This window comes from Rhineura floridana, chromosome 4, assembly GCF_030035675.1.
Source record: "Rhineura floridana isolate rRhiFlo1 chromosome 4, rRhiFlo1.hap2, whole genome shotgun sequence".
Taxonomy (NCBI): Eukaryota; Metazoa; Chordata; class Lepidosauria; order Squamata; family Rhineuridae; genus Rhineura; species Rhineura floridana.
The window spans coordinates 139943699-139959333 of NC_084483.1; the positions used below are offsets into that span (position 1 = coordinate 139943699).

General features: G+C 43.4%; 1 protein-coding gene across 2 annotated transcripts in view; it reads left to right on the forward strand.

Annotated features, from left to right (window-relative positions):
* Positions 1 to 15635, forward strand: part of CHRM3 (cholinergic receptor muscarinic 3) — a 418667-nt gene that overhangs the window by 290628 nt on the left and 112404 nt on the right. The gene's annotated exons all lie outside the window — the stretch shown is intronic.

Consider the following 15635-nt stretch of genomic DNA (forward strand, 5'->3'; position numbering starts at 1 on the left):
TTTTTTAGTAAACAACACATTTAATTCTCTAATTTGGATTAATCCACTTTTAACAGAATCAGGGATGATTCTTTAGTATTGTGTCAAAGCTAATGTATATTAAAATGCATATATTATGAAGCAAGTGAAGAGTCGCATTGGAAGGATTATGTAGGCAAACACAGAGTTTCCAGGGCTAAAAATGTAATGTTTTTCAAAAAAGGTTGAACATCTTGGGTCCTGCTGCTAAATTGTCTTTAAATTTATTTATTTATTATTTATTAGATGTATGTCTCGCCCTTCCTCCCAGTAGAAGCCCAGCGCATCAAACAAAAACACTAAAAACACTTTAAAACATCATAAAAACAGACTTTAAAATATATATATTTAAAAATCTTTAAAAACATTTTTAAAAAGCTTTAAAAATAGCTTTTAAAAAAAAAGTTTTTAAAACATTAAAACGCAATTCCAACAAATGTGCTTCCCTTAGATGCTCATCCCACACTAAACTTTGTCTTGCATTTAATTTAATTTAGACTAGCCAGATAACTATAGAACATTCTGAGACATTTATTTTTGATCACATGCAAACAATTCAGGGCCAGGCTATAAACCAGGCTTTAAACTTTGGATTCCCTTCAACTTGTTTCTGACTAGGGTTTTAATAGTAAGCGGTATTCAGAGGCGGTTTACCATTGCCTCCCTCTGAGGCTGAGAGGCAGTGATTGGCCCAAGGTCACCCAGTGAGCTTAATGGCTTTGTGGGGATTCGAACCCTGGACTCCCAGGTCGTAGTCCAACACCTTAACCACTACACCACACTGGCTCTCTTTAAACATGTTTTAGCAGTCAGTATTTTAGTTGCGTAGTGGTAAATATTTTCTTGCACATATTTCCATACATGAGAAATTGATAAGCAAATTTGGTCTGGTTATATGTCATTGTACATATCTTTTTAAGATTATGGAGCTTGGTGAGTGCTAGGATTTCTGTTTCTAGAAAAATTGGGTTGTATTGTGCATGTTGGATTTGTATTGCGCATGTTTTCTGCAGAGTACAATGAAAATCTCAATAGACTCTGAATGACCATAGATTAATATCATTAGTATAAGTCTACTAGAGTAAACATACAGATCTGGACTCTGATTGACAGAAACCATAATTCTTTAAGATGTTATGTTTTCAATTAAGTAATGTCTATGCAGTCATGAGTACTTGATTTCACTTGGCATGGAATACTTTGATGATTAGGCTGTGTCAAAAAGAATAACATTCATTGACATATTTTTTGAGCCATATGTCTTCTTTGGCAAAACAGTGATCGTCATAAAATATTCCTTGTTTGAATCTGGTTGGTATCAAATAATACTGAAGAAACTTCTAAAAAGTCAAGGATAGGTGTTGTTTACAAACTATTCTTCAGGGCACCTTTGACCGAGAAGTCTCTCCTCCCTGAACAAATGAAACAAAGTATCTTTAACCCACTGGTTGCTCTTTTCTCATCATTTGGAAAATGTCAAGTAGTTGAGTTTGTCAGAGAGCCTTAAACATCACTCTCAAACCTGGGCTGGCTTATTGTTCTGAAATCATATAATAGATCATCCCCTTAGGGCTAGAGATGCCTGCAAACCACACTGGGCTGAGGCCCAGATTCTGGGGTTTCAAAATGCTCACCTGAAAGAAAAAATAAGCATTAGAAGCCCTGGAGATCTATTCCAGTTTGGGTTAAAATCTGAGCTGGAGGTTTCCCAGCTAAAGAGCTAACTCTGGAAAAACTGGGAGCTAATGAACAGAAGCAAGAGCTAGGGGAATGGGATTTTGTCCTCTACTCTAGATTTCAAAAAAGATGAACTCTCCATTGCTCAGTGAGGGAGCTATGTTTAAGTGTTTGCCCCAGGGAAAGGGAGAAAAAAAACCCACCTCTGTTGGCTTATTAGAGTCCTCTGAGGAGGGGGTGCTTTTGCCTCCCACTTCTAGCTTCCCTGGGGACAGCTGTCAGTACACCCCCCTACCAAAACTATGAAGGAATATCTCTTTTGTTCTGCTGTAAGCTTTTTGAAGAGCTGACTGAATTGGTACATCATATACACGAGCTATTTACCAAATATTCTAAATTTGGCAAATAACAGGAAACAATACACAGACACAGACACCCATATCAGTATCAGTAGTGATCCAGTTTTGGTTTTTTTGCATCTCTTTTCTTGCATCACCTGTATATTTGATCCACTGAGAGCACTTTATTAAGCCTATCCTGTGGAATAGCATTATTTAGTTCCTTCTGATTTTGGTTATGACAAGCTATAATCCAGAGTTTGCAGGTTTACTTGATTTAATCATCTGAACCTACTAGCCTCTGCATTGAGACTGGCGAGGGAAGACCAGCTCATGGTTCCCCCAATGGGGGCAATAGAGGGGTTGTGGGACAGTGACACAAAGCAGAGACTTCTTGGTGGCAGCACCATGGTTGTGCAACTCTCTCCTGGTTGAGATCTGGTTCCCCCTCTTCAATACTGTTCTTATGAAGCCAACAACTTGAAATCTATTTGTTTGTTCAGGCCTTTGGTACATAGTTGGAGTGGAGTTTAACAGTCCAGGTATTGCTTTCTGCTGCATTGTATTTTTATTGTTGATGTTATTTTTTATTATTGTTTTATTCTGTTGGTATTCCTAAATTTGTTGTTAGCTGTGATGGGCTCCAGTGGGAGGAATGATAGGATATTAAAATAAGTCATCATGATCTCTTTCAAATATTGGGAAAAGTAAAACTGTGGACATAATGTCACAAGAATAAGAGATACTTTGAAAACGGGAGAATTAAGACAGCATCTGAACTTGCCAATCAAATAGAATTATTTAATTCAGTGTCCCAATTCTGCGATTTAAAAGCTTTGCAGAAAAGAATAGTTAAGAAGGGAAAATTATTAGTAATTCAACACCATTTGTAAGAGTAATTGCCAAAGAAGCAGCAATGGAAAAGTTAATAATTAATATATATCAGATATCCCGCTCCGCTCGCCCACACGAAGCCTGGGCGGGCGGAGCGTAATTGTGGCTAGAGGGCGAAGCCATAGCCACCATTTGAAGTAGGGGCAGCATCGCTCATCGCACATAATCAGCACATGCAACATGCTGCGTGGAGGGGCAGAGCGCCAGGGGGCTTATTTAAGCCTGTGCCGCACCCTCCTTCTTCCTCTTTGGCTTGCGACTCCTGCCCCACCCTCCCTCTTTTATGGTGTGATCTTGGTCGCTTTGGGGCCGAGTAGGAATTTTTATCCTGCCCACCCTGGTTGGCGGGCAGGTTTTTTGCCTATATGCTATAAGGATGGGAGGGAATTAGGTTAGGAGGTGTTGTGATTAATGGGTGGTTTTGGCTAATTTGGCTAATTTGGTCAGCTAAAATTGATGCCCTGAGTGGGGCAGGTTTGTGGTTACTGATGTGGTAAAGTGTGGGAAGGGAGGTAGGTAAGGACAGCTAGGTGGCCCCCTTAGGCACCTTTGGAGGTGACTGGTGGTTCCGGGGGCCTGTCTCTCAGGGTTTTACGGCCCGAGGGTAGGATATGGGCTGCTTTTCGGGCCAACTTACCCCATCCACCTGGGGTTGTATGTGGGAAGGGCCCCTAGTCACCTACAAGGTGTGGCTGGGGCAAGGGGTAAGCAAAAGGGGCTTTCCCTTTGCTCCAGCAGGGGCTGATCGCCTGAGAGCTGTAGGGCAAGCTGCTTGCCTATAGTTAGTTCCTGCACCTAGGTTTCCCCCTCTGCAGGTCACTTTAATGGGTTTGTTATAGTTTAATAAAGTGGCCCTTTGTTCAACCCATAACTGCTGTTGTCTGTGTCTTATTTCGCCCATCAGCCGCAAATTGTTATCCATGGAAGAAGGGAAAGGAAATTATTTTAATGTAAGATTGCAGAGGATGATAAAAAGTTGTTATGGAAGTGGTTTAGAAGAGTAATATCTGCATTACCAATTTAAAAATAATTTATATATCATATTTTATATCATGTATTATAAATTATAAAATAAAATTATTTTAAGATACTATATTGTCCGTATCTGACACTACACCAGTTAGCTAATATTTATCCTCCATGTAGTGATTAGTGGTAGAAATGTGGAAAGATTGGAGTGGATTTTATGCACATGTAGTAGAATTGTGAAATGGTTAAAAAAAATTGGGAGAAGATTATACTGATTATTGAGAGTATGACTGGTTATTCCCTGCCTAAAAATCCCTTCTTAGTTCTTCTAAGATATATGAAATCAGAAGTGCAAACAGACAATAGAATTCTAGTTAGAAATTTAACCATAGCTGCAAAATCATTATTGGCTGCAAAGTGACATACAGATAAGGTCTGCACAGAACAGAAATAGTGTACAGAACATGGTGTGTAGCATTTATGTCAACATTCACAGAAATGATGCAATTAACAGAAGGGCAACAAAAAAGAGAACAATTTGTAAAACTGGATGCCTTGTATAGCCAAAACAACTTTTTATAGCTGAAACAGAAGTTTAACCTAGAAATATTTGTTTCTGCTGCTGAAAAGATATAATTGCTTGAGAAGCATTATGCTAAGAATGGAATGTTAGTATTCTCAGGAAATAATGTGTTTATATGATACATTTCGTATTATAGTATTGAAGAAGAAGAAGAAGCTGTCTTGTTCTGAATCAGATCATTGGTCCATTTCTCTACAATCCTCCCAACTGGCAGCAGCTCTCCAAGACTTCAGGCAGACGTTCCTAGTCCCATACCCAAGATCCTTTTAATCTGGAGATCCAAGGGATTGAACATGGGTTTAACTGCATACAAAACATTTGCTCTGTCACTGAGGTTTGCCCCTCCCTAGCATCATTTAGATTATTGTTTATGTAGTATCATGTTTCAATGCAAGGTATTAGATTAGATTTATCTTCATTTCAGCATTGCATTTGACTGGATCTTGATGTCTCTCATTTATGTTTCCTTCATTTCATTTTTCTTAAGTTTAGTACTACGTAGATACACAATATGTAGGCATTCTCCAGCTAAACTAGCTGTTAAATGAATGATCGTGTGGTTCTATTTATGGATTTGGAAACAGCTGTTAACTGGCTAGTCAAAACAGTGGTTGTGAACTGAGACTTATTGGGTTAGGAAGTGGCCCAGGCTTCCAAGCTTATGACCTTAGTCATCCGGAAGGGTCAATAAATTCTGAAAAATATATAAATGTCATTGTCAATACTCAATCGTAACTGTGCACAGGATTTAAGCATTGTCTATTTGCCTGGCGACATAATCATTATTCTTTGGTGTGGATCATACCTGTTTCTGACTTTAGGTCAATCATCAATCATCTCTGCCATCTTCTTTAATTCCTTTCTGAATGTGTGAACTATTTCATTGGTTATGATTTTGCATTTTGCCTGTTCAATTCCAGCAGGCAGCATTTTCTGTATAGTCCAGTTGGCAGTCCTTCTGGTCTTCAAGATGACAAGCTTTGACAGGCAATGCCCTGCTGTTTACCCAATTTGTACACTGATAAATAAGATGTCTGTCCCTTAGGCTGAAATTGAATAGAAGCAACCATGTGCTTAACTCTGCCATTAATCAATGGTTTTTAAAATTGGTTAACTTTGACTGGATTGTACCCTTCAGCTGTAATTGTGTACATAAGATGTGAAATCCTCCAATATTTATGATTTGACTAAGGAGATTGTGTCACATGGTGGTTACAGAACTGAGATTTTGCTGGATGAAGCAATTCTCAAATATGCAAGTTCATTAATAGGACCTAGGCGCTAGTGTTAAGAAAATGGGAAGAGCCATAGCTTAGTGGTAAAGCACCAGTTTATACTTTCTTTTTTCCTCCCCTCCCTCTATCTCCCTTACAAAAGAAAAAATCATACGAAGTGCACAGGAAAATGTTCTTCTTTGCTCTAGATAGGTAGGATCCCAACTTGCAATTCACATCTAACTGAAAATAACACTATTCTATTCTGTCTACAAAATTGTATAAAGCTTTACAATTGTGTAAAACTGTGGTAATACCCAGTTATTGTGTGCCTTTCTTTGAGTCAGCATCTAAAGCATTTGCCTGTGCTTGCAACTCATGACTGTTTTGGCAAACCATTCCACTATGTCCACCCTATGAAATTTGCTCAGAATAAACCCCTTAGAAGGTAGAAGGGAAGAGAGAAGAACAAATAGGAACAAAACAGTCTGCTTTGCTATCTGGTCTGAATAATGCTGGATTGCTTTGCCTGAGGGGAATTTATTTTAATGTGTTTGGCCTCAAGTTCCTTGCAACTATGGTGGAAGGGAGATGAAAAAAATTCTGTCAGAATAATTTTCTATTACCCTAATGGTGAAAATATTAAATTGATTGTTATGGAACAGCTTTAGAATGAAAAATGTTGTGTGCTGAAAAGTTACGGACCTATATCCTTTCATTCCTGCCTGTGAATGTCATTAAGATGTCTAGTGAGGCAAACAGACTGGCAAATATGTCTTCAGTCACAGCAGACTGGCAGCTGTGGGAGAACAAGATTATGTAGGGTCACAGACATTGTTATACAGTAAACGTTAGTTTTAACTGATTACACCTTATGACAAATGTAAAATTTTTGTAGTGTTTGGCAGTCTTAAACTCTTAAGGATACTTATGAGACATGCTAATTGCTGTGTTAAGAGATCTCTTGCTGGCATCATTTAGTAGCTTTAGGTCATATTGTGTTGTCAATGAAAGGATTAGGGAAGCTTGAATGAGCACACTGAGATATTTTACAGTTACTTAAGGAAAAGTACTGGTGTGTATCTGAGCTATGTATTTTCCTTATGTAAACTACTCCTTTCAAAACATGCTCTTTGGATACATGGGAATGTCATGTTTTTGCTCATTCTGCACTATAGGCACTGTGTTTTGAAAATCTAAAAAGGTAGTTAAATAACCTATTGCAGTAATTCTTAGAGTATGCACCAATTTACACTAATAAACTCCAAAAGGGCTGAAATGCACTCTGAAAAATTAAGGCACTATACTGGATGCATTCATAGAGGAAGATCATAAGCAGCATTAATTCCCACTGCCTGCCTTTCTCCAAATGTTCTTTGCACAAAAAAGTTTCTAAATGTGTTTCCAGAAGATTAAAAGTATAAAAATACACATTGAAATAGATATTTTGAAATTATTCTTTTTGTTTAAAATATTGCAGTTTATTAGTGCAGTTTAGTACAAGGAACAGAACAAAATGAAATTGTGGGTTAAGACTCCTGAAAGTGACACAGACAAGAAATGGACAGTTTTGCCCATCCCTAATTATAAGGTTTGAAAGAGCTTCCATATTCCCCTCCATGCATTCATAAATATTTGAATACAGCTTTATGGTGTCCCTTACCGTAAACAGTGATGCAATGGGAAGAGTGTTGGGTTTGGATGCCTTAAGTACTGTGGTCAAGGAAATGCAAACTGATGTACAATAGTGAATGAAGACTTTAGAAAATAAGGGCGTGCATCTGACCTGAAGGCTGCTATTTTTTTAAGATGGATTCACCATTAAACTCTTTGTATATCAAGCCTTATATTTTGTGGAACGTATGACAGATGAGCTTATAAATTAGGGACATGTTGAAAATTCATCCATAAAGCAAATGTCAGTTCTTATGAAGGAAGAGGAGACATTCTTAAGATGGCGACGAGAGAGGATGTTTGATTGGGAGCTCTGCACCTCAGCTCCTAATTTCTTCCCTTTCTACCGCCTGGTATTTATCATCTTACCTTATCATCGATGTCTTTGCTTATGCTTATGCTTATGCCGGCGTTGGTACGATCTTGGACTGTGGCTGGACTTTACATCTTTGCCTGGACTCAGTTTTGCTGTTTTGGCCTTTGGTTCGGGGCAGAGCCGCGGCTCTTGGGTTGCTCTGACCCGTTGCGGAGTTCCATCTTTGGCGTGCTACGGCTGGAGTGTGTCGGGGGCCGCTGTTGCCGCGGCGTTGCTGCCCTGGCTGCTGTGGTTCTCGAGGAGTCGCTGCCCTCCGGGTGCTTCTCGAGTGCTTTTGGGCCGTTTGTTTTCTGGGCCCGTTGTTTGGTCTCCGGCGTGGCTCTGGCCGTTTCGGATTTACAACTGCTGCTGCCTTGGCTTTTGTTGTTGCTGCCACTGCTCTCCGGGTCTTCTGGACTGCCTGTTGGTCGGTGTTCGGCTTTGTCGTCAGTCGCCGGCTGCGACACGCCTGTGAGTCCTGAATCGATGCTGCTAGGTTCCGCTGCTTCTGCCTGCTGCTCTGTCGCTGGATCGATGCTGCTGGGTTCCGCTGCTTCTGCCTGCTGCTCTGTCGCTGTTTCATCGTGGCTTTCTGCCTGCTTGCCGCCACTCCATTCAAGTTCGCTGCTTGGGGCGTGTCTTGTCCTCTGGCTTGCTTACTTGCTGTTTACTGGGTCGCGGACAGATATTTTACAACTTTATTTGATGACATTACTTATGGATGAAGCTTGATGCGGAGGAGAATTTTAACGTCGGCTGCTATTGTTGCTGTTTGCTGTTTGGGTGCATTTTAATTGTCTGTTTGTTTTGTCTGTTGTGTGTATGAATGAGATTGTGTGGACGTGTTTGTGTATATTTATGTGTATTTTTATGCATTGTTGTGTGAATGTGTTTGTTTGTATTTAAATATTTTTAAAATGTGCCTGGGAGAGCATGCTTTGTATTTAACGGGGGGGCTTCCGGGGGCCCCAATTAGCATAGTTACGGGTAATGGGAGGTATGGCGTTAGGAGGAGAACGTGCCAGGTAAGGGGAACTCGCCCCAGACAAGTTGTGTCTGTGCCTTCTTCCGGTTCTCCTCAAGACCACAGAACTGCTGGTTGTTCTATCAGCCAGCCCTTAGATCTCCAGGTGCTGCTTTTGAATGCTAGGTCGGTATATAATAAAACCTCCCTTGTCCATGATTTAATTGTGGATGAGGGTGCCTACCTGGCGTGTATAACCGAGACCTGGGTGGGTGAGCAGGGAGGAGTTGCCCTCTCTCAGCTTTGCCCACCTGGGTATACGGTGCAGCACTATGGCAGATCTGAGGGCCGGGGAGGCGGGGTTGCTGTGGTCTATAGGAGTATTTTCTCTCTCACCAGGCATCCTGTCCAGATGACGACTGGTCTAGAGTGCCTCCACCTTGTACTGGGCCAAGGAGACAGACTGGGAATCTTGTTGGTGTACCGCCCACCTTGCTGCCCAACAGCTTCCCTAGCTGAGCTGACAGAGATAGTCTCGGAGGTGTTGTTGAGGTCCCCCAAACTTGTGGTGTTGGGGGATATCAACGTTCATGCCGAGACTGTCTTATCTGGAGCGGCTCAGGACTTCATGGCCTCCATGACAACCATGGGGCTGTCTCAATTTGTTACTGGCCCAACGCATGTGTCGGGTCACACTCTTGATTTGATCTTCACCACTGGTCATGGAGATGGTGATCTGGAGGTGGGGTATTTTTCATCTACTCCATTGTCATGGACAGATCACCGCCTGCTGAGTTTTAGACTTACGACGACTCTTTCCCTCTGCAAGGGTGGGGGACCTATTAAGTTGGTCCGCTCCCGGAGGCTTATGGATCCTATGGGTTTTCAGAGGGCTCTGGGAGATTTTTTCCAGCTGATAGTACTGGCGCTCCTGTCGACGCCTTGGTCGAACTGTGGAATACACAGATGGCCCGGGCTATCGACACGATCGCTCCCGCGCGCCCTCTTCGATGCAGAGCTCATACAGCTCCGTGGTATACCCCGGAGCTGAGAGTGATGAAGCAAGAGAGAAGGAGGCTGGAGTGCAGATGGAGACGAACTCCAGACGGATGCAATTATGCTTTGGTAAGTGCCTCTACTAAGTCGTACATAAAAGCGGTAAGGGCGGCGAAGAAGTCCTACTTCGCTGCCTCTATCAAGACATCTCTCTGCCGCCCAGCAGAGCTTTTTAGGGTTGTACGAGGACTCTTACATTCTGGTCCTCAAGATACCATTGAAACATCTGAAGCTCGCTGTAACGACATTGCAGGGCACTTCCAAAATAAAATTGCATGCATCCGTAGGGACCTAGACTCTGATGTTACGACAGATGAATCCATTGAAGTGTCCAGAACACGGTCTTGTCTTTCATTATTGGATGAGTTTCAGTTGGTGCAGCTTGAGGAAGTGGACAAGGTGCTTGGAATGGTGCGGGCGACCACGTCTGCTGTAGATCCTTGTCCATCTTGGCTGGTCAAGGCTAGCAGGACTGGTTCCACCGGCTGGGCCAAGGAAGTGATAAATGCCTCCTTGAGTGAGGGAGTAGTCCCTAGTAGCCTCAAGGAGGCAGTAGTGAGACCTCTTTTGAAGAAACCTTCCTTAGACCCAGATAACTTGAACAATTATAGACCGGTGGCAAATATCCCCTTTTTGGGCAAGGTTCTGGAGCGGGTGGTTGCCAATCAGCTCCAGGTGCTCTTGGATGAGACCGATTATCTGGATCCATTTCAATCTGGTTTTAGGCCTGGTTTTGGCACTGAAACAGCCTTGGTCGCCCTGTACAATGACCTCTGTCGGGAGAGGGACAGAGGGAGTGTGACTCTGTTTATTTTATTTATTTAATTTAATTTATATACCGCCCTAAGCCCGAAGGCTCTCTGGGCGGTGTACAAAAAGATAAAAAACAAGCAATATATAAATACAATAAATACAATAAATCAAGAAAACAAAACAAACAAACAATAAAAGAACCAAACAACATCCAAAAATACAAATAATGATGAAAATACCATTAAAACACACATTAAAATGCCTGGGAGTATAAAAAGGGTTTTACCTGGCGCCAAAAAGATAGTAGCGTTGGCGCCAGGTGCACCTCATCGGGAAGGCTGTTCCACAGTTCGGGGGCCACCACAGAAAAGGCCCTGGTTCTAGTCACCACCCTCCGAGCTTCTCGATGGGATGGCACTCGGAGGAGGGCCTTAGATGTTGAGCGCAGTGTCCGGGTAGGTTCATATTGGGAGAGGCGGTCCACCAGGTATTGCAGTCCCATGCCGTGTAGGGCTTTATAGGTCAAAACCAGCACTTTGAATCTAGCCCGGAAACAAACAGGAAGCCAGTGCAGACAGGCCAGAACAGGTGTTATATGAGCAGACCTTCTGGTCCGCGTCAGTAGTCTGGCCGCTGCATTCTGGACTAGCTGTAGTTTCCGAACAGTCTTCAAGGGCAGCCCAACGTAGAGCGCATTGCAGTAGTCCAGTCTAGAAGTTACCAGAGCATGAACAACTGAGGCGAGGTCGTCACTGTCCAGATAGGGACATAGCTGGGCTACCAGGCGAAGATGGTAGAAAGCATTCCGTGCCACCGAGGCCACCTGGGCCTCAAGTGACAAGGAAGGATCAAAAAGAACCCCCAAGCTACGCACCTGTTCCTTCAAGGGGAGTGTAACCCCATCAAGAACAGGATGAACATCCTCCATCTGGGCAGAGAAGGCACTCACCAACAGCGTCTCGGCCTTGTCTGGATTGAGCTTCAGTCTGTTAGCTCCCATCCAGTCCATTATCGTGGCCAGGCAGCGGTTTAGCACGTTAACAGCCTCACCTGAAGAGGATGAAAAGGAGAAATAGAGCTGCGTGTCATCAGCGTACTGATGGCAACACACCCCAAAACTCCTGATGACCGCACCCAGCGGCTTCATGTAGATGTTGAAAAGCATGGGGGACAGTACCGATCCCTGCGGGACTCCACAATGGAGAGTCCAGGGCATCGAGCAGTGTTCCCCAAGCACTACCTTCTGGTGGCGACCCACCAAGTAGGAGCGGAGCCACTGCCAAGCAGTACCCCCAACTCCCAACTCCATGAGTCTTCCCAGAAGGATACCATGGTCGATGGTATCAAAAGCAGCTGAGAGATCAAGGAGAATCAACAGAGTCACACTCCCCCTGTCCCTCTCCCGACAAAGGTCATCATACAGGGCGACCAAGGCTGTTTCGGTGCCAAAACCGGGCCTGAAACCAGATTGAAATGGATCAAGATAATCAGTGTCATCCAAGAGCCCCTGGAGCTGGCCTTGATCTCTCAGCGGCGTTTGATACCATCGACCATGGTATCCTTCTGGGGAGACTCGCGGAGTTGGGAGTTGGAGGCACTGCTTGGCAGTGGTTCCGCTCCTACTTGGCAGATAGTCGCCAGAAGGTAGTACTTGGGGAACATTGCTCGACACCTTGGACTCTCCATTGTGGAGTCCCTCAGGGGTCGATTTTGTCCCCCATGCTTTTTAACATCTACATGCAGCCTCTGGGTGCTGTCATCAGGAGTTTTGGAGTGCGTTGCCACCAATACGCTGATGACACGCAGCTCTATTTCTCCTTTTCATCTTCTACAGGTGAGTCTGTGGATGTGCTGAATCACTGCCTGACCGCGATAATGGACTGGATGAGAGCTAATAAACTGAGACTCAATCCAGACAAGACTGAGACACTGTTGGTGAGTGCCTCCCCTGCCCAGATGGTGGATGTTCACCCTGTTCTAGATGGGGTCACACTCCCCTTGAAGGAACAGGTTCGTAGTCTGGGAGTTCTTTTCTATCCTTCCTTGTCTCTTGAGGCGCAAGTGGCCTCGGTGGCAAGGAACGCGTTCTACCACCTTCGGTTGGTAGCCCAGCTACGCCCCTATCTGGACAGGGATGACCTCGCCTCAGTTGTTCATGCTCTGGTAACTTCTAGGCTGGATTACTGTAATGCGCTCTACGTAGGGCTGCCCTTGAAGACAGTTTGGAAGCTTCAGCTAGTGCAAAACGCAGCAGCCAGACTGCTGATGAGGACCAGCCGGTCAGCACATATAACACCTGTTCTGGCCCGTTTGCACTGGCTACCTATTTGTTTCCGAGCCAGATTCAAGGTGCTGGTTTTGACCTATAAAGCCTTACACGGCGTGGGACCGCAATATCTTGTGGAACACCTCTCCCGCTATGAACCTACCCGGTCACTTCGCTCAGCATCTAAGGTCCTCCTCCGGGTACCAACCCATCGAGAAGCCCGGAGGACAGTTACTCGATCTAGGGCCTTTTCTGTAGTGGCCCCCGAACTATGGAACAGCCTCCCCGAAGAAGTACGCCTGGCGCCTACACTTCTATCTTTTCGGCGCCAGGTTAAGACCTGGCTATGCTCCCAGGCATTTTAAGCGTTTATGTTATAATTTAAATTTTTTATTTTTTATTTTTTATTTTGTTGCTGCTTGTGTTTATTGTTTGTTGTCTGATTTTATTGTTGATATTTTGTATTTTAACCTTTTTGTACACCGCCCAGAGAGCCACTCGTTATGGGCGGTCTATAAATGAAACAAATAAAATAAATAAATAAAATAAAAAATTCAAAAAATAGACTGACCCCTCTATGGCAGAGGCTGGTTCACTTCACACTTAATGCTAAGCCAAACCAAAATGTGAACACACAGGTATGCAGGTTCCTGGAGAGGAAATTGTGGCTGTTTTTCTCCTCCTCCAGTCCCTCCTGCTGCTGTAAATTAAGCCGTGGCTTGACTTAGCTAAGTAATTGGCTTAGTGTGTCATCTGAACCTGGGTTTTTTGGTTGTTTCCTCCAGGCAAACCATGGCCTGTAAATTAAACCCTAGCATAACTCATAGTAACGGTAGTACTGGAGGGACAAACTAGCCACGGTCCCCTCTCAGGGAAGCCACATGCTCATGCATTTGTGCTAAGCCATGGTTTTGCATAGCATTACACGTGAACTAGGTCAATGAGTTACAGTCCACATATAAGCAGGATATATTATGAAATAAGATAGGATCTGTAGGACTTTTTCATGTTTGGATGCTATTATTATGCAGACCTCAAATAGTAAATAAGTTGGAAGGGTGTTGACAAAGGTTGGAGGCAACTGCCCTGCCAGTGGCCAAAGGGCTGTTCTGAGTGCTCGGAGAACTTCATATCTGAGAAAACCTCTCTGGAAAAAATTAATTAATTAAGCAATGTTCGTTGGAACTCTCGCCTCCATAGTTTTACCCTCATTCCCACACATGGGGTTGAACCCAACTAAGTTCTACTCAGAGCAGGCCATTGAAATTAATGGACCCAAGCTGGTTGCGTCCATTAATTTCGATAGGTCCACTCTTGAGTATAGGTGGTGTTGAACACAATCCTTTGTTTAGTGGGCAGATAGTGGCATTTTCCTTTATTGTTCTTTTTATTTCACATTTGCTCTCATAACTTTGGACGCTGTGTTGACAAAAGAAACATAATATTAGATTTGGTATCTGAATATCACTGTATTTTTGTATAAGCGTATGATGATTGTAATTACATCAATGGCTACAATTTACAAATCTCCAAAGTAATTTATAAATTACAGTAGAACCCTGATTAAATTACTTTGCAATCCAGTGGTTGGATACCAGTATTCCTTTCCTTTTCGTTTTTTACATTTACCTAGGAGTAATTCTAAAATCCTATCCCCATTTACCATAGTGGGACTTACTTCTGAGTAGACACATAGAGGATAGAACTGCTGTTTCCTTACTTTAGCTTAGGAGTAGGGCACCCTGGCTTTCAGGCCAGATGAAGCTCTTGGGGCCTCTCCATCTGGCCCACTTTCCCTCCCCCTCCCCACAAAGGCTTTTATGTTTAAAAACAACCTCTCATGGTCATCAGTGGAAGGTTTTTTCCTAGCATAATCACTGTGCACTCTGACCACCCTCCAGTGCCGCTTGTTGTACAACTAAGCTTGGAAAAAAACCCATCCTTTTGGCTCCAATAGGAGGCTTTAATCAACCTTAATTGATATGAGGAGCATTGGGGGGGAGTTGCAACTGAGGAGGGAAGGGGCAACCTTCCCCTTCTTATGTGCTGGGACACATCACCCAAATCACCTGAAGCCACAATTAGGCTTGTCTGTTTTCAACAGTGGATGGTTGTTTTCAGTCCTTATGGCGCATGGGGGTTAGGGGAGATATCTTCATGGAGATTGCAGGGAAGGGTTAACCCCTAGTAATCAGGCTTAACATGCTAAAATGACTGAGTCTGAATCCTAGCAAGACAGAGGTGCTGTGGGTTGGTGGTTCCCGAGTTCATATAATTGGTCAGTTGCTTGCTTTGGACTGAGATAGCCCGACCCCTGTTGCCCATGCACTGGTAACCTCCAGGCTGGATTACTATAATGCACTCTATGTGGGGCTGCCATTGAGGTTGGTCCAGAAGCTGCAGCTGGTGCAAAATGTAACAGTGCAACTGCTCATTGGGGCAGGGTATCGCAAATATGTCACCCCCCTGCTGAGAGAATTGCACTGGCTGCCCATTAGCTACCGGGCTAAGTTCAAGGTTCTGGTCTACAAAGCCCTGTAAAGCTTGGGACCAGGATACCTGAAAGATCATCTTACCCCTTATATACCCAGTTGATCACTGTGCTCTACAGTTGAGGGCTTCCTGCAGATACCATTTAATCAGGAGGTCCATTCCGTACAACATAGGTAGTGGACCTTTAGTGTAGTGGCACCTACCCTTTGGAATTCCTTCCCCTTAATTAGACAGGCACCATCTCTGTTATCTCTTCGGTGTTTACTGAAGACCTTCCTCTTTCAACAAGCCTTTTAAGTAAGGACCTTATCCCAGTCTGTGTCTGTGTTAGAATTGCTTGTTAAGATGTTTTTAAAGCTTTTTAAAAGATTTTTTAAAAGA